The sequence below is a fragment of the Oncorhynchus gorbuscha genome, linkage group LG02, assembly GCF_021184085.1.
Source record: "Oncorhynchus gorbuscha isolate QuinsamMale2020 ecotype Even-year linkage group LG02, OgorEven_v1.0, whole genome shotgun sequence".
Lineage (NCBI taxonomy): Eukaryota > Metazoa > Chordata > Actinopteri > Salmoniformes > Salmonidae > Oncorhynchus > Oncorhynchus gorbuscha.
This window is the reverse complement of record NC_060174.1, coordinates 96,915,859-96,941,085: the sequence shown is the minus strand read 5'-3', so window position 1 is coordinate 96,941,085 and position 25,227 is coordinate 96,915,859. Positions and strand designations below refer to the sequence as shown.

The 25,227-nt window shown below is 46.1% G+C and overlaps 1 protein-coding gene across 1 annotated transcript in view; it reads left to right on the top strand.

The window, feature by feature from the left end:
* Positions 1–25,227, top strand: part of LOC124013812 (long-chain-fatty-acid--CoA ligase 6-like) — a 102,830-nt gene that overhangs the window by 13,946 nt on the left and 63,657 nt on the right. The gene's annotated exons all lie outside the window — the stretch shown is intronic.

Genomic DNA, 25,227 nt, shown 5'->3' with positions numbered 1-25,227 from the left:
CTTCCTCGCACTGCTCCAGCGAATCCCAGGCGGGCTCCGGCACTCTCCCTGGGTCGACCACCCACCTGTCTATTTCCTCCCAAGTCGTATAATCCAGACCATGTTGCTCCTGCTGCCACTGCCTGTCACCACGCCGCTTGGTCCTTTTGTGGTGGGTGATTCTGTTACGGTTTTCTTCTATCTCCTCCTCTGAAGAGGTGTAGCAAGGATCGGACCAAAATGCAGCGTGGAAATTTTGATACATGTTTATTAAAACGAATAACCACGAACAATACAAAACAACAAATGTAAAAACCTAAACAGCCCATCTAGTGCAAACTAACACAGAGACACCCACGAAACACTCAAAGAATATGGCTGCCTAAATATGGTTCCCAATCAGAGACAACGATAAACACCTGCCTCTGATTGAGAACCACTTCAGGCAACCATAGACTTTTCTAGATAACCCTACTAATTCACAATCCCAATACCTACAAAAAAAATAAAACACACCACATAATAAACCCATGTCACACCCTGGCCTGACCAAAATAATAAAGAAACACAAAATACTAAGACCAGGGCGTGACACTTAGTAACCCTTGGCTTTGATTGAGTGAGGGCAAATTATAACCCATCATTTTGCGATTGTTGAAATGTCAACCTCACCCTCAGTTTTATTGAGATATTCCATCATTCAATTTGCGAGCTTAATTATCACTCCACTTACCATTTCTGTCACCCGCTTTATATTTATTTCACCTTTTATTTAACCAGGTAGGCTAGTTGAGAACAAGTTTACAACTGTGACCTGGCCAAGATTTTGGCATTTAGCATTTAGCGTTAGCATTTAGCGTTAGCATCACCAGGCAACATTTTCACAAAAACCAGCAAAAACATTCAAAAAATAATTTACCTTTGAATAACTTTGGATGTTTTCAATGAGGAGACTCTCAGTTAGATAGCAAATGTTCAGTTTTCCTGAAAGATTATTTGTGCAGGAGAAATCGGTCCGTTTTCTGCGTCATGTTTGGCTACCAAAAAAAAACGAAAATTCAGTTATATAAACGCCAAACTTTTTCCAAAAAAACTCCATAATATCGACTGAAACATGGCAAAAGTTGTTTAGAATCAATCCTCAAGGTGTTTTTCTACATATCTCTTCAAAGATATATCGTTCGTGGAAGTCTGCTTTCACCTCTGTATCCCATGTGAAAATGCATGCAGCTGAGAATTACGCACCAATTTAGACAAAGGACACCGGGCGGACCCCTGGCAAATGTAGTCTCTTATGGCCAATCTTCCAATGATATGCCTACAAATACGTCACAATGCTGCAGACATCTTGGACGAACGGCAGAGAGCATAAGCTCGTTCACAGCACATTCACAGCCATATAAGGAGACGATAGTAAAACAGAGCTTCAAAAATTCAGCTCATTTCCTGTTTGAGGTTACATCTTGGTTTCGCCTGTAGCATCATTTCTGGGGTACTGCAAAGGTGGTCCTTTGTCCAGGACACGTTGTGCCAGCTCTACGTTCCAGACCTCCAGTGAGCCTCCACGGTCCAGTATATCCTGTGCCAGCTCCATGGCACGAAGCCTCCATTGACGATCCATGGCCCGGAGCCTCCAGTGACGATCCATGGCGCGGAGCCTCCAGTAACGATCCATGGTGCGGAGCCTCCAGTGACGATCCATGGCCCTGAGCCTCCAGCGACGGTTCCCGGTCCGGAGCCTTCAGCGACGGTTCCCGGTCCGGAGCCTTCAGCGACGGTTCCCGGTCCAGAGCCTTCAGCGACGGTTCCCGGTCCGGAGCCTCCAGCGACGGTTCCCGGTCCGGAGCCTCCAGCGACGGTTCCCGGCCCGGAGCCTCCAGCGACGGTTCCCGGTCCGGAGCCTTCAGCGACGGGTCCCGGTCCGGAGCCTCCAGCGGGGGGTTCCAAGTCCGGAGCCTTCTGCGACGATCTACAGTCCGGAGCCTTCTGCGACGATCTACGGTCCGGAGTCCCCGGCGATGGTCCCTGCACCAGAGGTGCCACCGAAGTTGGCGGAGCCACGAGCGGAGCGGGATCTGTGTCCCGCACCGGAGCCGCCACCGAGGGTAGCTGCCCACCGGACCCTCCCCTATGGGTTCAGGTTTGCGGCCGGAGTCCGACCCTTTGAGGACTGTCACGCCTTGACCTTAGAGACCCTTTTAATTCTCTATTTGGTTCGGTCAAGGTGTGACTAGGGTGGGCCATCTGTTTTCTATTTCTTTGTTGGCCGGGTATGGTTCCCAATCAGAGGCAGCTGTCTATAGTTGTCTCTGATTGGAGATCATACTTAGGCAGCCTTTTTCCACCTGTAGTTTGTGGGATCTTGTTTTTGGTACTGTGCTGTTTAGCCCTACTTGACGTTTCGTTTTGTATTTGTTTTTTCTGTGTTCTTTTAATAAATTAAAATGTACGCCTAACGTGCTGCACCTTGGTCCGATCCTTTCATCGTCATTCGTAACACACACACTACAGTGATGTAGTGGATAAATGTATAAACTACAGTGGGCAATCGAGATAAGATGAACAACCACCAATATACAGTTGAAGTCTGAAGTTTACATACACCTTAGCCAAATACATTTAAACTCAGTTTCTCACAATTCCTGACATTTAATCCTAGTAAAAATGCAATGTCATAGGTCAGTTAAGATCACCACTTTATTGTAAGAATGTGAAATGTCAGAATAATAGTAGAGAGAATAATTTATTTCAACTTTGATTTATTTCATCATATTCCCAGTGGGTCAGAACTTTACATACCCTCAATTAGTAATTGGTAGCATTGCGTTTAAATTGTTAAACTTGGGTCAAACATTTAGGGTAGCCTTCCACAGGCTTCCCACAGTAAGTTTGGTGAATTTTGGCCCATTCCTCCTGACAGAGCTGTTGTAACGGAGTCAGGTTTGTAAGGCCTCCTTGCTCGCACATGCCTTTCAGTTCTGCCCAAAAATATTCTATAGGATTGAGGTCAGGGCTTTGTGACTCCAATACCTTGACTTTGTTGTCCTTAAGCCATTTTGCCACAACTTTGAAAGTATGCTTGGGGTCATTGTCCATTTTTAAGACCTATTTGCGACGAAGCTTTAACTTCCTGACTGATGTCTTGAGATGTTGCTTCAATATATCCACATAATTTCCCTTCCACATGATGCCACCTATTTTGTGAAATGCACCAGTCCCTCCTGCAGCAAAGCAGCAAAGCACCCCCACAACATGATGCTGCCACCCCCGTGCTTCACGGTTGGGAGGGTGTTCGTCGGCTTGCAAGCCTCCGCCTTTTTCCAAACATAACAATGGTCATTATGGCCAAACATTTCTATTTTTGTTTCATCAGACCAGAGGACATTTCTCCAAAAAGTACTACCGTTGTCCCCATGGGCAGTTGCAAACCGTAGTCTGGATTTTTTTAATGGTGATTTTGGAGCAGAGGCTTCTTGCTTGCTGAGCGGCCTTTCAGGTTATGTCGATATAGGACTAGTGTTACTATGGATATAGATACTTTTGTACCCGTTTCCTCCAGCATCTTCATAAGTTCCTTTGCTGTTGTTCCAAGATTGATTTGCACTTTTCGCATCAAAGTACGTTCATCTCCAGGAGACAGAACACATCTCCTTCCTGAGCTGTATGATGGCTGCGTGGTCCCATGGTGTTTATACTTGTGTACTACTGTTTGTACAGATGAACATGGTACCTTCAGGCATTTTGAAATTGCTCTCAAGGATGAACCAGACTTGTGGAGGTCTACAATTTATTCTGAGGTCTTGGCTGATTTGTAAATGTTTCCCTATGATGTCAAGCAAAGAGGCACTGAGTTTGAAGGCAGGCATTGAAATACATCCATAGGTACACCTCCAATTGACTCAAAGTATGTCAATAAGCCTATCAGAAGCTTATAAAGCCATTACATTATTTTTTGGAATTTTCCAAGCTGTTAAAGGCACTGTCAACCTAGTGTATGTAAATTTCTAACCCACTGGAATTGTGATAAGTGAATAAGTGAAATAAGTTAAATAATCTGTCTGCAAAACAATTGTTGGAAAAATGACTTGTGTCATGCACAAAGTAGATGTCCTAACCGACTTTCCAAAATTATTGTTTGTTTAACAAGACATTTGTGGAGTAATTGAAAACCGAGTTTTAATGACTCCAACCAAAGTGTACGCAAACTTCCGACTTCCAACTTCAACTGTAAACGAAAACATATGACATTTTTAGAACTGTATTGTTTGCATTTTTATTGCATTTTTATTTAGGCCTATAGGGAAGTTAAGCCATGAAGCATATCTTCTTTGTTTTAACTCCTCACTTGATAAGATTAGTACATATTTTCTGAAGAGACCCCAAGTTTGGGGATGTCACTAGTTAACACAGCCACAAAGTCAAATTTGGCAACAATAAAAACAATATTGGTCTTCATTGAGGGTTAGGCATAAGGTTAGCAGTGTGGTCAAGGTTCAGGGTTTGATGTAAAATCAGATTTTAATAAGAGATTGTGGAAATAGGAAGGTTTTATCATAATTATGACTTTGTGGCTGTGGTAACTAGTGACGACTCAAATTGGGAACCACTGTACTAACCTCTCTCTCTGCATGTGTAACCGATGTGAAATGGCTAGCTAGTTAGCGGAAAGCGCGCTAATAGCGTTTCAAATCGGTGACGTCACTTGCTCTGAGACCTTGAGTAGTTGTAGTTGTTCCCCTTGCTCTGCAAGAGCCTTGGCTTTTGTGGAGCGATGGGTAACGATGCTTCGAGGGTGGCTGTTGTCGATGTGTGCAAAGGGTTCCTGGTTCGAGCTCAGGTAGGGGCGAGGAGACGAACGGAAGTTATACTGTTATACATGCTTCCTTTTTCTCTCTGTCTCCACTGCTTCCTCCTGCATGCATTGCAGCCTCAACACTGAGCGTCACAGCACTGTCTGTCTCAGTAGCCTTCTCTCTGTAAAGCATAGTTATTATGAGAACTTAGTAGCCCACGCAGGCAAACATAACGATCAAACCACTGTTCATGATTCCACTCCTTCACAAAGAGGCAGGCGCAATTACAACTGTCAGATCAAAGCTTACTGAGCTTTGATCAACGCCGAGACAAATATTTGGATCTTGACCAGTAATTTACTTTGTGTACTATATACACTGCCTTTAGAAAGTATTCAGATACATTTACTTTTTCCACATTTTGTTACATTACACCTGTATTCTAAAATGTATTAAATAAAAAATATCCTCCAGCAATTTACACACAACACCCCATAATGACAAAGCAAAAACAGGTTAAGATTTTTTTGCAAATGTATTAAAAATAAAAACAAATACCTTATTTACATAAGTATTAAGACCGTCACGTCTGGAGGAAACCTGGCACCATCCCTACGGTGAAGCATGGTGGTGGCAGCATCATGCTGTGGGGATGTTTTTCAGCGGCAGAGAATGGGAGACTATTCAGGATCGAGGGAAAGATGAACAGAACAAAGTACATTGCAATCCTTGATGAAAACCTGCTCCAGAGCTGGCCCAGCCAGAGTCTGAACTTGAAGCTGATCGAAGAGTGTGCAAAGCTGTCATCAAGGAAAAGGGTGGCTACTTTGAAGAATCTCAAATATAAAATAACATTTGTTTAACACTTTTTTATTACTACATGATTCCATATGTGTTATTTCATCGTTTATGTCTTCACTATTATTCTAGTGTAGAAAATAGTAAAAAATCAAGAAAAACCCTGGAATGAGTAGGTGTGTCCACTTAACACAAATATAAAATGCAACAAGGATCTGTACACAGTTCCTGGAAGCTTAATATGTCCCAGTTCTTCCATGGCTTGCATACTCACCAGACATGTCACCCATTGAGTATGTTTGGGATCCTCTGTATCGAAGTGTATGACAACTTGTTCCAGTTTCCACCAATATCCAGCAACATCACATAGCTATTGAAGAGCAGTTGGACAACATTCCACTGGCCACAATCAAAAGCCTGATCAACTTGATGCGAAGCAGATGCGTCGCGCTACATGAGGCAAATTGTCATGTAGCGCGTCCAAAGGTGAGGACTCCGGCCGCAAAACCTGAAACCAAATGGGGAGGGTAGGGGGGTGATTAGTGTTGGTGGCGGCTCCGGTGCGGGTCGTAGCCCCCCCCAGACCCCGGAACCGACCATGGCGCCGGGCTGAACGACGTGCCCGTACTGGGCATCGGCGCAGAGAAGGGCTCCGAACTTGGTGCTGGGCTGGTCGCCTTGCCTGGACTGGTCACCGGCGCTGAGGAAGGCTCTGGCCTAGGAGCGGGACACAACGCCGTGTCTGGACTGGACACCAGCGTAGATGAGTGCTCCTTCCATGGAACTGGACGCCGTGCTTGGACTGGACACCGGCGCAGAGGAAGGCTCCTGCAATGGAGCTGGACTGGACCGGACGCCATGCTTGGACTGGACACCAGCGTAGAGGAAGACTCCGACCTTGGAGCTGGACTGGACACCGGCGCAGAGGAAGACTCCGACCTTGGTGCGGGACTGGACACCGTACCTGGAAGCTCCGGACCGTCGACCGTCGCAGGAGGTTCTGGACCGTGGCACGGGGTTCCAGACCATCGCAGGGGGTTCCAGACCGGGGATGTCGCAGGAGGCTCCGGACCGGGGACCGTCGCAGGAGGTTCCAGACCGGGGACCATCGCCGGAAGCTCTGGACTGTGAATACGCACTGGAGGCCTAGTGCGTGGAGCCGGTACAGGTGGCACCGGACTGGTGTCACGCACTTCAGGGAGAGTGCAGGGGGGAGACACAAGTCGTACCGGACTGGGAAAGGCGCACTGAAGGCCTAGTGCGTGGAGCCGGCACAGGTGGTACCGGACTGGTACCACCTCTGGCAGCTCCTGGCTGACTGACGGCTCTGGCAGCTCCTGGCTGACTGACGGCTCTGGACAGACTGGCGGCTCTAGCAGCTCAGGACAGACGGGAGACTCTAGCAGCTCAGGACAGACGGGAGACTCTAGCAGCTCAGGACAGGAGGAAGGCTCTGGCAGCGCTGGACAGGCAAGAGCACCTGTAGGCAGATGACGGAGAGACAGCCTGGTGCGGGGGGGCTGACACCGGAGGGCTGGTGCTGGAGTTGGCACTGGATAGACCGGACCGTGCAGGCGCACTGGAGCTCTTGAGCACCGAGCCTGCCCAACCTTACCTGGTTGAATGCTCCCGGTCGCCCTGCCAGTGCGGCGAGGTGGAATAGCCCGCACTGGGCTGTGCTGGCGAACCGGGGACACCATGCGTAAGGCTGGTGCCATGTATGCCGGCCCAAGGAGACACCTAAAGCCGGCTTCATGGCACCTGGCTCGATGCCCACTCTAGCCCGGCCGATACGAGGAGCTGGAATGTACCGCACCGGGCAATACACATGCACTGGGTAGACTGTGTGCTCCACCGTATAACACGGTGCCTCTCTCTCTCCGGTAAGCACGGGAGGTTGGCACAGGTCTCCTACCTGGCTTCACCATACTTCCTGTGTGCCGCCCCCAATAAATGTTTGGGGCCGCCTCTCAGACTTCCAGCCGCGCTGCCTCCTCATTCCAGCGCCTCTCTGCCTTCGCTGCCTCCAGCTCTGCCTTGGGACGGCGATATTCCCCTGGCTGTGCCCAGGGTCCTTTACCGTCCATATTCTCCTCCCAAGTCTTGTGTTCGCTGCTGCTGCTGCCGCCCGTTACCACGCCGCTTGGTGCTTGGCGCCGACTGAGATGGCCGCCTCGCTTCGCGTTCCTCGCTTCGCGTTCCTAGGAAACTATGCAGTTTTTTGTTTTTTTTTACGTGTTATTTCTTACATTAGTACCCCAGGTCATCTTAGGTTTCATTACATACAGTCGAGAAGAACTACTGAATATAAGATCAGCGTCAACTCACCATCAGTACGACCAAGAATATGTTTCCCGCGACGCCGATCCTGTGTTCTGCCTTACAAACAGGACAACGGAATGGATCGCATGCAGCGACCCAAGGAAACGACTCCGAAAAAGAGGGAAACGCGGCGGTGTTCTGGTCAGACTCCGAAAAAGGGCACATCGCGCACCACTTCCCAGTATTCTTCTTGCCAATGTCCAGTCTCTCGACAACAAGGTTGATGAAATCCGAGCAAGGGTGGCATTCCAGAGGGACATCAGAGACTGCAACGTTCTTTGCTTTACGGAGACATGGCTTACTGGGAAAACGCTATCCAGGGCGGTGCAGCCAACGGGTTTCTCCACGCATCGCGCCGACAGAAACAAACATCTCTCTGGTAAGAAGAGTGGCGGGGGGCGTATGCCTCATGATTAACGGGACATGGTGTGATTTAAGGAAACATACAGGAACTCAAATCCTTCTGTTCACCTGATTTAGAATTCCTCACAATCAAATGTAGACCGCATTATCTTCCAAGAGAATTCTCTTCGATTATAATCACAGCCGTATATATCCCCCCCCAAGCAGACACATCGATGGCTCTGAACGAACTTTATTTAACTCTTTGCAAACTGGAAAACATTTATCCGGAGGCTGCATTCATTGTAGCTGGGGATTTTAACAAAGCCAATCTGAAAACAAGACTCCCTAAATTTTATCAGCATATCGATTGCGCAACCAGGGGTGGTAAAACCTTGGATCATTGTTACTCTAACTTCCGCGACGCATATAAGGCCCTGCCCCGCCCCCCTTTCGGAAAAGCTGACCACGACTCCATTTTGCTGATCCCTGCCTACAGGCAGAAATTAAAACAAGAGGCTCCCACGCTGAGGTCTGTCCAACGCTGGTCTGACCAAGCTGACTCTACACTCCAAGACTGCTTCCATCACGTGGACTGGGACATGTTTCGTATTGCGTCAGATGGGAATATTGACGATTACGCTGATTCGGTGTGCGAGTTCATTAGAACGTGCGTCGAAGATATCGTTCCCATAGCAACGATAAAAACATTCCCTAACCAGAAACCGTGGATTGATGGCAGCATTCGCGTGAAACTGAAAGCGCGAACCACTGCTTTTAATCAGGGCAAGGTGTCTGGCAACATGACTGAATACAAACAGTGCAGCTATTCCCTCCGTAAGGCTATTAAACAAGCTAAGCGTCAGTACAGAGACAAAGTGGAATCTAAATTCAATGGCTCAGACACAAGAGGCATGTGGCAGGGTCTACAGTCAATCACGGACTACAAGATGAAATCCAGCCCAGTCACGGACCAGGATGTCTTGCTCCCAGGCAGACTAAATAACTTTTTTGCCCGCTTTGAGGACAATACAGTGCCACTGACACGGCCTGCAACGGAAACATGCGGTCTCTCCTTCACTGCAGCCGAGGTGAGTAAGACATTTAAACGTGTTAACCCTCGCAAGGCTGCAGGCCCAGACGGCATCCCCAGCCGCGCCCTCAGAGCATGCGCAGACCAGCTGGCCGGTGTGTTTACGGACATATTCAATCAATCCCTATACCAGTCTGCTGTTCCCACATGCTTCAAGAGGGCCACCATTGTTCCTGTTCCCAAGAAAGCTAAGGTAACTGAGCTAAACGACTACCGCCCCGTAGCACTCACTTCCTTCTGTCATCATGAAGTGCTTTGAGAGACTAGTCAAGGACCATATCACCTCCACCCTACCTGACACCCTAGACCCACTCCAATTTGCTTACCGCCCAAATAGGTCCACAGACGATGCAATCTCAACCACACTGCACACTGCCCTAACCCACCTGGACAAGAGGAATACCTATGTGAGAATGCTGTTCATCGACTACAGCTCGGCATTCAACACCATAGTACCCTCCAAGCTCGTCATCAAGCTCGAGACCCTGGGTCTCGACCCCGCCCTGTGCAACTGGGTACTGGACTTCCTGACGGGCCGCCCCCAGGTGGTGAGGGTAGGCAACAACATCTCCTCCCCGCTGATCCTCAACACGGGGGCCCCACAAGGGTGCGTTCTGAGCCCTCTCCTGTACTCCCTGTTCACCCACGACTGCGTGGCCACGCACGCCTCCAACTCAATCATCAAGTTTGCGGACGACACAACAGTGGTAGGCTTGATTACCAACAACGACGAGACGGCCTACAGGGAGGAGGTGAGGGCCCTCGGAGTGTGGTGTCAGGAAAATAACCTCACACTCAACGTCAACAAAACTAAGGAGATGATTGTGGACTTCAGGAAACAGCAGAGGGAACACCCCCCTATCCACATCGATGGAACAGTAGTGGAGAGGGTAGCTAGTTTTAAGTTCCTCGGCATACACATCACAGACAAACTGAATTGGTCCATTCACACTGACAGCGTCGTGAAGAAGGCGCAGCAGCGCCTATTCAACCTCAGGAGGCTGAAGAAATTCGGCTTGTCACCAAAAGCACTCACAAACTTCTACAGATGCACAATCGAGAGCATCCTGGCGGGCTGTATCACCGCCTGGTACGGCAACTGCTCCGCCCTCAACCGTAAGGCTCTCCAGAGGGTAGTGAGGACTGCACAACGCATCACCGGGGGCAAACTACCTGCCCTCCAGGACACCTACACCACCCGTTGTTACAGGAAGGCCATAAAGATCATCAAGGACATCAACCACCCGAACCACTGCCTGTTCACCCCGCTATCATCCAGAAGGCGAGGTCAGTACAGGTGCATCAAAGCTGGGACCGAGAGACTGAAAAACAGCTTCTATCTCAAGGCCATCAGACTGTTAAACAGCCACCACTAACACTGAGTGGCTGCTGCCAACACACTGTCATTGACACTGACCCAACTCCAGCCATTTTAATAATGGGAATTGATGGGAAATGATGTAAATATATCACTAGCCACTTTAAACAATGCTACCTTATATAATGTTACTTACCCTACATTATTCATCTCATATGCATATGTATATACTGTACTCTACATCATCGACTGCATCCTTATGTAACACATGTATCACTAGCCACTTTAACTATGCCACTTTGTTTACTTTGTCTACACACTCATCTCATATGTATATACTGTACTCGATACCATCTACTGTATGCTGCTCTGTACCATCACTCATTCATATATCCTTATGTACATGTTCCTTATCCCCTTACACTGTGTATAAGACAGTAGTTTTGGAATTGTTAGTTAGATTACTTGTTGGTTATCACTGCATTGTCGGAACTAGAAGCACAAGCATTTCGCTACACTCGCATTAACATCTGCTAACCATGTGTATGTGACAAATAAAATTGGATTTGATTTGATTTTGATTTGCTTTTGTGGTGGGTGTTTCTGTAACGGAAGATTTCCTCTGAAGAGGAGTAAGGATCGGACCAAGATGCAGCGTGGTGAGTGTTCATGATGATTTATTTAAAAAACTAACTGAACACTGAAATACAAAACAATAAACGATGTGATGAAAACGAAAACCGAAACAGTACCGTGTGGCGACAAACATTCACACGGAAACAAACACCCACAAACCAACAGTGAAACCCAGACTACCTAAGAATGATTCTCAATCAGAGACAACTAACGACACCTGCCTCTGAGAACCATACTAGGCTGAACACAAAAACCAACATAGGAAAACAGACTGCCCACCCCAACTCACACCCTGACCATACTAAATAACGACAAAACAAAGGAAATAAAAGGTCAGAACGTGACAAAACCAAAGGGAGTGACATATATAGGGCAGGTAATCAAGGTGGTGATGTAGTCCAGGTGAGTGTCATTATGCACGTAACGATGGTGACAGGTGTGTGCCATAACGAGCAGCCTGGTGACCTAGAAGCCGGAGAGGGAGCACACGTGACAATATTTTTATTCTGTACAGGCTTCCTTCTTTTCGCTCTGTCAATTAGGTTAGTATTGTGTAATAACTACAATACTCTTGAGCCATCTTCAGTTTTGTCCTATCACAGCCATTAAACTCCGTAACTGTGTTAATGTCACCATTGGCCTCATGGTGAAATCCCTGAGCAGTTTCCTACCTCTCCGGAGAAAACTGAGTTAGGAAGGAGCCTGTATCTTTGTAGTGACTGTGTGTATTGATACACCATCCAAAGTGTAAATAATAACTTCACCATGCTCAAATGGATATTTAATGTATTTTATTTTATCCATCTACCAGTAGGTGCGTTTCTTTGTGAGGCAGTGGAAAACCTCCCTGGTCTTTGAGGTTGAATATGTTTGAAATTGAATGCTCAACTGAGGAACCTTACAGATAATTGTGTGTGTGGTACAGAGATGAGGTCATTCAAAAAACCATGTTCAACTATAATTGCACATAGAGTGAGTCCATGCAACATATGTGACTTGCTAAGCACATTTTTACTCCTGAATTTACTGAGGCTTGCCATAACAAATGGGTTGAATACTTATCGACTTAAGACATTTCAACTTTTAATCAATGTTTAAAAAATTGAAATCATTCCACTTTGACATTATGCGATATTGTGTGTTGGCCAGTGACAAAACATCTCAATTGTATTCATTTTAAATTCAGGCTGTAACACAACAAAATGTGGAAAAAGTAAAAGGGTGTGACTAGTTTCTGAAGACACTGTATATGTTTCAATCCCAATAACGACTATATGTTGTGTTTTTGAATGAGTGGGCTGGGCAGTCATAGGTAACTTATTTTCACTGTGGGTAATGTTTGCAGAAAACCAGAGTTACTGCATAACACACCCTTGGTGAAGAGTCAGGATGTAGAACCATGAAGGTTAATGAGGCCTGAATGTTAGGGGAATACCAAAAATAATTTGTCTATTTTCTTGTGTTAAGGGAAGTTACCCTGCTGTGCTGTGTTGGGGTAGTGTTACTGAGCTCATTTCACAACCATCAAAACAACTAATTTTAAGCTGCTGCTTGTTCAGAAGCAATACATCAGCACCTTTTTAAAGTGGTATATATCTTCTCAAAAACATAAAAGGCACTTACTTTTATGCCTGAGAATACATCTTCTGGTAGGGTACTGTTAACATACTGTTTATCTGTACCTAATAGGTGAAACGGACTACCAGCATCAGTTTGCTCGATAGCATCCTAGTGATAGATAGATATTTTCTTAAATCACATAGCATTCACATTTGTATTCCTAAGCATTAGTAATTAAGCCTCGCACAAACAGACATCAATGGAGCACACAGATGATTGTATTATCACATTCACATGAATTCTGAGAATATTACTTCCGATGCTGTATTAATATCAGTGATGTAGTGGTAAAAGATGGGTAATGGGTAAACTCCAGTAGGCGATCGACCACCGATATAAACAAAAACGTATTACATTTTTAGAACTGTATTGTTTTCATTTTTTTTTCATTTGAATATAGGGAAGACAGGTCTACATTAAAATGAGATGTTCATATTGAAACATACCTTATTTTTAAAAGTTCCTAACTTGTTTGATGAAATTAGTACAGATTTTCTCAGAAGACCCCACATGGTGCCCCGAGCCCAAGTTTGGGGTTATCACCAGTTACCACAGCCACAACGTAAAAATTGGTTCATGAAAACAAGTGCTTTTTGGTCTTAATTTAAGGTAAGGGTTAGGCATAAGGTTAGCAGTGTGGTTAAGGTTAGGGTTATGGTAAGGGTTAGGCATAAGGTTAGCAGTGTGGTTACAGTTTGGTTTAAAATCTGATTTTATGAAGACAAATTGTAGAAATAAGCAGGTTTTAGCAAGAATTATGACTTTGTGGCTGTTGTAACTGTAGACGGCCCAAGTTTGGGAACCACTGTGCTAACCTCTCTGCTTGCTTCCTTTCTCTCTGTCTCCTCTGCTTCCTGCATGCATAGAGAGAAATGGTAATGGCATCTTTTTCTAGGCACTAACTCAGCCATTGCTCGTTGGGCAAAGCCTATATGGAAAATAAACACAGTTTTTGGAGGGTTTATGGATAAACGCAGAAAATAACATATGTGATAAACAAGTTTAGGAGATCTTATACGTTTGTTCTATGAGAAACTACATCAGCTAATGCCACTTTTTGTGAATTTATTTTCAAATAAAAAACACAAATCACATAAAACCATCAGAATTCAAAAAGGTCATGTTAACTGACTGCTGACTGATATCTCATAGAACAACATGATTACAATTTCCCAAATCTGTGTCAACCTCAGACCTTATTTTGAGCGTTTATTCCCAAACCCTATTATTTTCCCATAGGTATGGTTGAATGAACAAGAGGTAATTTATTTCCGGATATTAGGACTACAAACTGGCGAGCTTTTGCAGCCTTCCTCATCCTCACCCCTGAGCGCATCATCACTGTTCTGCAGTTGCCATGGCGCCCTAGCAGCAGTCTAAGCAGAGAGCTCCTGTACATTTTGTAAATATTTAGGTAATTAGTTAGTTTATGGCATGTTTTTTAACCAACACTTTGTTTTAAAGAATGACCAATTAATCTATCTAATGAATGTACTTTAATCAGAATCCACCACAGCGTTAAGACAAGCTGGCAAGGAATTTGTTTGTTTGGCTAGCTAGCTAGTTACCTGTTTTGATTTCAATGCCAACAGTGTCTATGTGTTGAGGATGGAAAGAAGCCGAAAGCAATATGGCAGAGGTGTGCAATAATGACGATCGTAGGGAGGTCAAAGTTACAAGGCTGTGCTTGATTTAACATTGAAATGTGGTGTGCTTTCTGGGGCCACATAATTACCGTAGCAGCATCCAATGGGTGCTTCGATTTGGTAGTAGTGAATGAATGGCTAGCTAGCTCCCTACTGAGTCCATGGACCTTTGTGGCTAAACTAAAACATCATCTGACAGTTCTACTACGGAAAAGCCAGGAACGGCGAGACACGTTGATGAGACCGCACTGCCTGCCTCCAGACTCTCCCCCTGTTAGACCACCTCCCTCAGATGACCACTCAAGTCATGAACTTTCTAGTGACTGTCCATCCCCTTATGTTGTTTTTCTAAATTACTTGTAATTTTGTGCTTTGAGATTCTTTGAAAAGTTAAGTTGAATAAATTATTAATCACTGTCTCAGTAGCTTTCCCTCTAAAGCAAATGTATTGTAGTGACCCGCACAGACAGCTGTGTGTTATGTGTTAGGTTATTAGTTGGTTGTGTTGTACTTACCAGTACCCAGTGTTCGCGGGGTGCGATATGCCAATCAACCTGCTATCTGCCAATCACGGTGTTCTGGAGCCGGGCTTTCAGGTGGTTGGCGGAGTGGTGTGGTCGGTGGGTTGGGCAGGGGGATGGAGCATTTGAAGTTCAGGCCAGGTTTAACCATTGTTCTCTCTCTTAAGTCTGGCCTTCACAAGCGAATGTTATGCAGGTGAGTGAGGACCCAAAAGCGATATAACAGAACAGAGTCTTTTAATGTCCAAACAGGGAAAACATAAATCCTCAATCATTACAGGGGAAGTCCAAACAGGGAAAACACAAATCCTCTAGTTTAACAGGAGAGTCCCCCTTCTAGTTGTTGAGGAGAGTTGCAGGGCTAGCGGCAACAGACTACAGGTCCCTTCGGGTAGGCGCGGGCCGTAGAGGATAGAGACACCTGCTCACACGCGGTATCTGATGACGAGGCAGAATACAACAGGACGGAACAAAGGCAAAAGCAAACAAGAATCCGACAAGGACAGAAGCAGAAACAGAGAGAGAAATAGAGACTTAATCAGAGGGCAAAATAGGGGACAGGTGTGAAAGAGTAAACAAGGTCGTTAGGAGAATGAGGAACAGCTGGAAGCAGGAACTGTCATGTTTTGTCTTATTTTGTCTTGTCATTTTGCTTTTCCCTCTGTTCGTTTTCCCCCTGCTGGTCTTTTTAGGTTCGTTCCCCTCTTTCTCTCTTCCTCCCTCTCTCTCTTCTCTCTATCGCTCCGTTCCTGCTCCCAGCTGTTCCTATTCCCCTAATCAATCATTTAGTCTTCCCACACCTGTTCCCTATCTTTCCCCCTGATTAGAGTCCCTATTTCTCCCCTTGTTTTCCGTTTCTGCCCTGTCGGATCCTTGTCTATTGTTCACCGTGCTGTGTCTGTGTATCGCCCTGTCGTGTCGTGTTTCCCTCAGATGCTGCGTGGTGAGCAGGTGTCTGAGTCTGCTACGTTCAAGTGCCTTCCCGAGGCAACCTGCAGTTCATGATCGAGTCTCCAGTCTGTTCTCGTCATTACGAGTGGAATTATGCTTTATGATTGTAGATTTACTTTACTGGATTAAAGACTCTGTTTTCGCCAAGTTGCTTTTGGGTCCTCATTCACCCGCATAACAGAAGGATCCGACCTAGAATGGACCCAGCGACTATGGATTCTCTCTACTCTACTCTCGAGTTCCAGGGAGCGATGCTCGGCAGACACGAGCAGGAATTGTCTGCTGCTCGGCATGCCGTTGAGACCCTGGCCGCTCAGGTCTCCGACCTCTCAGGACAGTGTCAGAGTCTTCGTCTCGTGTCACCAGCTACTTCCGGTTCTTCCGAGCCTCCGGAACCTAGGGTTAATAACCCACCATTTTATTCTGGGCAGCCCACTGAGTGCCGCTCCTTTCTAACCCAGTGTGATATAGTGTTCTCTCTCCAACCCAACACATACTCAAGAGAGAGAGCTCGGATTGCCTACGTCATATCACTCCTTACTGGTCGGGCTCGGCAGTGGGGCACAGCTATCTGGGAGGCAAGCGCTGAGTGTACTAACAATTATCTGAACTTTAAAGAGGAGATGATAAGGGTTTTTGATCGCTCAGTTTTTGGGAAAGAAGCTTCCTGGTCCCTGTCTTCCCTATGTCAAGGTAATCGATCCATAACGGATTACTCTATAGAGTTTCGCACTCTTGCTGCCTCCAGTAACTGGAACGAGCAGGCGTTGCTCGCTCGTTTTCTGGAGGGTCTCCACGCTAAGGTTAAGGATGAGATTCTCTCTCGGGAGGTTCCATCCAGCGTGGATTCTTTGATTGAACTCGCTATTCGCATTGAACGACGGGTAGATCTTCGTCACCGAGCTCATAGAAGAGAGCTCGCGTTAACTGTGTCTCCCCTCTCTCCGACACTACCGTCTTTCCCCACTGACTCAGGTGTTGAGCCCATGCAGCTGGGGGTATTCGCATCTCGACTAAGGAGAGGGAACGGAGAATCACCAACCGCCTCTGTCTCTATTGCGGTTCCGCTGGTCATTTTGTCATTTCATGTCCAGTTAAAGGCCAGAGCTCATCAGTAAGCGGAGGGCGACTGATAAGCGCTGCTAGACGGTCCTCTCCGTCAAGTACATGTACTACCTTACCGGTCCATCTACGCTGGACCGGATCGGCAGCTTCCTGCAGTGCATTAATAGACTCTGGGGCAGAGGGCTGTTTTATGGACGAAGCCTGGGCGCGGGAACATGACATTCCTCTCAGACAGTTAGGGAGCCCACGGTCATGTTTGCCTTGGATGGTAGTCCTCTCCCCAGTATATTATATGAAACACTACCTTTAACCCTCACTGTATCTGGTAACCATAGTGAGACCATTTCTTTTTTGATTTTTTGTTCACCTTTTACACCTGTTGTTTTGGGTCATCCCTGGCTAGTGTGTCATAATCCTTCTTTTGATTGGTCTAGTAATTCTATCCTTTCCTGGAACGTTTCTTGTCATGTGACGTGTTTAATGTCTGCTATTTCTCCTGTTTGTTCTGTCCCCTCTTCTCAGGAGGAACCTGGTGATTTGACAGGAGTGCCGGAGGAATATCATGGTCTGCGCACGGTCTTCAGTCGGTCCAGAACCAACTCCCTTCCTCCTCACCGGTCGTATGATTGTTGTTCTGATCTCTTCAAGAAGCGTTTTGCATCCGCTTCTATCCTTGTTGCACCTGACGTCACTAAACAGTTTATTGTTGAGGTTGACGCGTCGGGGGTGGGCGTGGGAGCCATTCTGTCCCAGCGCTCCGATACTGACGATGGGGTCCACCCTTGTGCGTATTTTCTCATCGCCTGTCACCGTCGGAACGTAACTATGATGTGGCTAACCGCGAACTGCTCGCCATCCGTTTAGCCCTAGGCAAATGGCGACAGTGGTTGGAGGGGCGACCGTTCCTTTTGTCGTTTGGACTGACCAAAAGAACCTTGAGTACATCCGTTATGCCAAACGACTGAATGCACGTCATGCTCGTTGGGCGTTGTTTTTCGCTCGTTTCGAGTTCGTTATTTCTTATTGCCCGGGTACTAAGAACACCAAGCCTCATGCTTTATCCCGTCTCTTTAGTTCTTCTGTGGCTTCTACCGATCCCGAGGGATCCTTCCTGTTGGGCGTGTTGTCGGGTTGACTGTCTGGGGAATTGAGAGACAGGTTAAGCAAGCACTCACGCACACTGCGTCGCCGCGCGCTTGTCCTAGTAACCTTCTTTTCGTTCCTGTTTCTACTCGTCTGGCTGTTCTTCAGTGGGCTCACTCTGCCAAGTTAGCTGGCCATCCCGGCGTTCGGGGTACGCTTGCTTCTATTCGCCAGCGGTTTTGGTGGCCTACTCAGGAGCGTGACACGCGCCGTTTCGTGGCTGCGTGTTCAGACTGCGCGCAGAAGAAGTCTGGTAATTTTTTTCTGCTCCTGGTCTTGCTGGGTCTCAGTCTGTTCCCTGCCATCGCATCTCTCCTGTTCTTGTTTCTGCCCTTGCTGTGTCTCAGTCTGTCCCTAGTTGTTACTCTCCTGGCCTGTTTGGTCCTGTTTGCTCTAAAGCTTTCAGTTCTCTACCCGTGTCTCATTTTTTTTTTTTTTTTTTTAGAGTAGTACCCTAGTTTCCCTTTTTATCGTTTTTCGTTACGGTCCTGAGGAGAGGAGTTGGGTTCTTTCTCGGGACGTGCTGGACCGTTTGTGATCTATGATTTCCTCCGTTGCCGCCAGTGTTCCTCCTCGAGAGCGCCAGGAGGCGCTCGGTGAGTGGGGGGGTACTGTCATGTTTTGTCTTATTTTGTCTTGTCATTTTGCTTTTCCCTCTGTTCGTTTTCCCCCTGCTGGTCTTTTTAGGTTCGTTCCCCTCTTTCTCTCTTCCTCCCTCTCTCTCTTCTCTCTATCGCTCCGTTCCTGCTCCCAGCTGTTCCTATTCCCTAATCAATCATTTAGTCTTCCCACACCTGTTCCCTATCTTTCCCCCTGATTAGAGTCCCTATTTCTCCCCTTGTTTTCCGTTTCTGCCCTGTCGGATCCTTGTCTATTGTTCACCGTGCTGTGTCTGTGTATCGCCCTGTCGTGTCGTGTTTCCCTCAGATGCTGCGTGGTGAGCAGGTGTCTGAGTCTGCTACGTTCAAGTGCCTTCCCGAGGCAACCTGCAGTTCATGATCGAGTCTCCAGTCTGTTCTCGTCATTACGAGTGGAATTATGCTTTATGATTGTAGATTTACTTTACTGGATTAAAGACTCTGTTTTCGCCAAGTTGCTTTTGGGTCCTCATTCACCACTGCCCCACTGCCGAGCCACTCCACTGGTCGGGCTCGGCAGTGGGGCACAGCTATCTGGGAGGCAAGCGCTGAGTGTACTAACAATTATCTGAACTTTAAAGAGGAGATGATAAGGGTTTTTGATCGCTCAGTTTTTGGGAAAGAAGCTTCCTGGTCCCTGTCTTCCCTATGTCAAGGTAATCGATCCATAACGGATTACTCTATAGAGTTTCGCACTCTTGCTGCCTCCAGTAACTGGAACGAGCAGGCGTTGCTCGCTCGTTTTCTGGAGGGACTCCACGCTAAGGTTAAGGATGAGATTCTCTCTCGGGAGGTTCCATCCAGCGTGGATTCTTTGATTGAACTCGCTATTCGCATTGAACGACGGGTAGATCTTCGTCACCGAGCTCATAGAAGAGAGCTCGCGTTAACTGTGTCTCCCCTCTCTCCGATACTACCATCTTTCCCCACTGACTCAGGTGTTGAGCCCATGCAGCTGGGGGGTATTCGCATTTCGACTAAGGAGAGGGAACGGAGAATCACCAACCGCCTCTTGTCTCTATTGCGGTTCCGCTGGTCATTTTGTCATTTCATGTCCAGTTAAAGGCCAGAGCTCATCAGTAAGCGGAGGGCGACTGATAAGCGCTACTAGACGGTCCTCTCCGTCAAGTACCTGTACTACCTTACCGGTCCATCTACGCTGGACCGGATCGGCAGCTTCCTGCAGTGCATTAATAGACTCTGGGGCGGAGGGCTGTTTTATGGACGAAGCCTGGGCTCGGGAACATGACATTCCTCTCAGACAGTTAGGGAGCCCACGGTCATGTTTGCCTTGGATGGTAGTCCTCTCCCCAGTATATTATATGAAACACTACCTTTAACCCTCACTGTATCTGGTAACCATAGTGAGACCATTTCTTTTTTGATTTTTTGTTCACCTTTTACACCTGTTGTTTTGGGTCATCCCTGGCTAGTGTGTCATAATCCTTCTTTTGATTGGTCTAGTAATTCTATCCTTTCCTGGAACGTTTCTTGTCATGTGAAGTGTTTAATGTCTGCTATTTCTCCTGTTTGTTCTGTCCCCTCTTCTCAGGAGGAACCTGGTGATTTGACAGGAGTGCCGGAGGAGTATCATGGTCTGCGCACGGTCTTCAGTCGGTCCAGAACCAACTCCCTTCCTCCTCACCGGTCGTATGATTGTTGTCCTGATCTCTTCAAGAAGCGTTTTGCATCCGCTCCTATCCTTGTTGCACCTGACGTCACTAAACCGTTTATTGTTGAGGTTGACGCGTCGGGGGTGGGCGTGGGAGCCATTCTGTCCCAGCGCTCCGATACTGACGATGGGGTCCACCCTTGTGCGTATTTTTCTCATCGCCTGTCACCGTCGGAACGTAACTATGATGTGGCTAACCGCGAACTGCTCGCCATCCGTTTAGCCCTAGGCAAATGGCGACAGTGGTTGGAGGGGGCGACCGTTCCTTTTGTCGTTTGGACTGACCAAAAGAACCTTGAGTACATCCGTTCTGCCAAACGACTGAATGCGCGTCATGCTCGTTGGGCGTTGTTTTTCGCTCGTTTCGAATTCGTTATTTCTTATTGCCCGGGTACTAAGAACACCAAGCCTCATGCTTTATCCCGTCTCTTTAGTTCTTCTGTGGCTTCTACCGATCCCGAGGGGATCCTTCCTGTTGGGCGTGTTGTCGGGTTGACTGTCTGGGGAATTGAGAGACAGGTTAAGCAAGCACTCACGCACACTGCGTCGCCGCGCGCTTGCCCTAGTAACCTTCTTTTCGTTCCTGTTTCTACTCGTCTGGCTGTTCTTCAGTGGGCTCACTCTGCCAAGTTAGCTGGCCATGCCGGCGTTCGGGGTACACTTGCTTCTATTCGCCAGCGGTTTTGGTGGCCTACTCAGGAGCGTGACACGCGCCGTTTCGTGGCTGCGTGTTCGGACTGCGCGCAGAAGAAGTCTGGTAATTTTTTTTCTGCTTCTGCTCCTGGTCTTGCTGGGTCTCAGTCTGTTCCCTGCCATCGCATCTCTCCTGTTCTTGTTCCTGCCCTTGCTGTGTCTCAGTCTGTCCCGAGTTGTTACTCTCCTGGCCTGTTTGGTCCTGTTTGCTCTAAAGCTTTCAGTTCTCTACCCGTGTCTCATTTTTTTTTTTAGAGTAGTACCCTAGTTTCCCTTTTTTCGTTTTTCCGTTACGGTCCTGAGGAGAGGAGTTGGGTTCTTTCTCGGGACGTGCTGGACCGTTTGTGATCTATGATTTCCTCCGTTGCCGCCAGTGTTCCTCCTCGAGAGCGCCAGGAGGCGCTCGGTGAGTGGGGGGTACTGTCATGTATTGTCTTATATTGTCTTGTCATTTTGCTTTTCCCTCTGTTCGTTTTCCCCCTGCTGGTCTTTTTAGGTTCGTTCCCCTTTTTCTCTCTCCCTTCCTCTCTCTCTTCTCTCTATCGTTCCGTTCCTGCTCCCAGCTGTTCCTATTCCCCTAATCAATCATTTAGTCTTCCCACACCTGTTCCTTATCTTTTCCCCTGATTAGAGTCCCTATTTCTTCCCTTGTTTTCCGTTCCTGTCCTGTCGGATCCTTGTCTATTGTTCACCGTGCTGTGTCTGTGTATCGCCCTGTCGTGTCGTGTTTCCCTCAGATGCTGCGTGGTGAGCAGGTGTCTGAGTCTGCTACGTTCAAGTGCCTTCCCGAGGCAACCTGCAGTTCATGATCGAGTCTCCAGTCCGTTCTCGTCATTACGAGTGGATTTGTGCTTTATGATTGTATATTTACTTTACTGGATTAAAGACTCTGTTTTCGCCAAGTCGCTTTTGGGTCCTCATTCACCTGCATAACACAAACAGGGAAAACATAAATCCTCAATCATTACAGGGGAAGTCCAAACAGGGAAAACACAAATCCTCTAGTTTAACAGGAGAGTCCCCCTTCTAGTTGTTGAGGAGAGTTGCAGGGCTAGCGGCAACAGACTGCAGGTCCCTTCGGGTAGGCGCGGGCCGTAGAGGATAGAGACACCTGCTCACACGCGGTATCTGATGACGAGGCAGAATACAACAGGACGGAACAAAGGCAAAAGCAAACAAGAATCCGACAAGGACAGAAGCAGAAATAGAGAGAGAAATAGAGACTTAATCAGAGGGCAAAATAGGGGACAGGTGTGAAAGAGTAAATGAGGTCGTTAGGAGAATGAGGAACAGCTGGAAGCAGGAACGGAACGATAGAGAGAGAGAGGGATAAAGAGAGAGAAAGAAACCTAATACGACCAGCAGGGGGAAACGAAGAGAAGAGAAAGCACAGGGACAAGACATGACAATACAATACATGACAGCGAAGGTCACGGTTGTTTTATAGGGTATCCTTCATTTATTTGGGGTGGGCTACGGCCAAACAGTAGCCTGTGAGAAGTTGGGTTAATAAACCGTAAATTCGTCGACTCAATCCTCTGTCTGGACAATTGTTATTTTATGATCTAGTCAGGTCATTACAGTATTATAAGAAGTTAGTAGCCAATGTTTTGCTCCAGCTGAGGTAGGCTCTGTTAACATTAGCTTTGTACTTCATCCATCTATCTAATATTAGCCAGAGCTCTTCAACTTTACTGCAATATAAGTCTGCCGGCCGGCATTTATCTATAAGCGACTACTTACCAGGTGTGCGTGCACTTACTCTCAGAATGAGTCCGTTTTTGTTTGGGGGATGTCTTTAGACACTGCAGGCGTTGCGGGACTGTTTTAAAATGCTGGCGTCTAGTCGAACTCGGCTAGGCAAACCAAACAATTCTACAATTCTGCACAGTTCTTTCAGCATCAGTATATTACAATGTAGAACAACTGGGTTTAAAATAGTACAATGGCCAGTAAAATGTTCATCTGTGAGAATTTGACAAACTACCTAAATAGGAAATTAGAAGAACTATAGATGGACTAACACAAAACCTATTGAGTAAGGCCTGGTTTGGGTCTGTTCATCAGCCAAAGAGGAATTATAATATCCGTCTGTGGCTGAAACTCACATGAGGAAAAATTGCTTATGTTGGTATGGATAAATAAGACTCAGCAAAATACCCAAATGAAGCCGCCGTGGACAGCACACTGTAAAAAGTAATTAGTTCAACTAACACTTTTGTTTTGTGGTGGACTCCCGTTGCCTAGAACCATTTGAGTAACCCAACTCAAAGTGTTGCAGTTGTAACTCGGGTGAGTGATGAGTGAGGAGTCAAATGCAGAGAGCGAAGTGAACGGGAAAAACGCTGTAATGTCCTTCAAAACGTAACAGATCCAAACATGGGTGAATGCCCTAAAACACTGGCGCTAAACAAACCCAAAACCTATTTACAAACACTGGACAGCGAAAACCCAAAACAAACACGATACATCACCAAACGTAACAAACCAACAAGCCTGCACAAACACCAGCGGGAAAAACTAACTTAAATAACACCCATCCCAAAACCCCAACAAGGAACAGGTGAAAACAATTAGACAAAAACAAACAAAAAGGAAGAAGGGATCGGTGGCAGCTAATAGACCGGCGAGCGCCACCCGAGCAGGAAGGGGAGCCACCTTCGGTGGTATTCGTGACAGCAGTGTTCAATACTTAATGTAATAAAGTGACATCCCCACCCATATGGTTATCTTTTTAAGGTGTAAATACTATTAACTTTTTGACACTAAATTGCATGAAGTATTCTGAACTATAACGATGTATTTTTTTAGTGAACATAAAAATGCAGGGTCCCTTCTACGTCAATATATATTTTTTGAAGTTTAAGTAGTTTTGATTTATAATTTTCAGTGGTCGTGTCTTAATGTTTAATGTTGTTTAATGTATTTGACAATATCTAATTTTATCCCACCTTAGGAGGCATTGTTGAGCACATTGGTCATTCCTCTAACAGTAACTGAAGGTAGAACTGTAAGCATCACAGGATGTTGCATTAACCCCTGTTATTAAGAGTGGTGACTATAACTTTGTTGATTGTGGTAATGGCTTGTCTCATTGTTGAACATCAATTTGCCAGATGGTTTTGATATCTGTTCATCATGATCAATTACACCTCATAGCACAGCAAAATGTTTAATACTATCTTAGAAATATAATTTTCTTTCTTCAAGTATGCATACAACATTGTGAAAAAGTATCATTAAGTCTACACATTTTTAATTACCCACAATCCTCTAAAAACATAGGTACGTGGTGCTATTAAGTATTCATAACTTGCAAAAACCTAATAATTCTATATCAGCACAAACACAGATGAATCAAGTGTTTTTACTCAAATATCAATACGTGTGAATACTACTTTATAATTTTAAGTAAAGGCATAAAACATCAAATCAAGTAAGAAAAACGTATAAAAAACATTTGACTTTAAAATGTTAAATAAACTTCAAGAACTTTGGATTAGCAGAACACAAATATAGTTATAGTTTCTCAATAACCTAATATTTGTTAACAGTACTCAAACATGAAGTAATAAGAAATCTTATTGACATACAGTATGAGTTAGGACCACTTTTGTGATTTGAGTTCTACTGACCGTTGGAGATGTTTGAGTAGACACTACTCAATTTCTTTAAGTTAGGCAATTACTTTTTACATTGCAGTTGTCAAAGCAGTTTGACCCGTTTCCAAGGAATGTAACAAACTTGACATGAAAAATGTGCAGCAGTATTCAACAGTGTTTTATAGGCTTGTGGCTGATAATGTAATTCCTCTCTAATGTATTTATGGAAGTAGTTTACAACAGCTAGGATTAATCATGTGATTTACACACAATGCTGTGTTAAGTGACCGTCACCATTAAAATAAACCCTTTCATGCTCAGTTAAAAGCCCTGTCACTTTTATGAATGCCACTAAGAGACACCCTTTAAAACTGTTTCCAATAAAATATTATTTC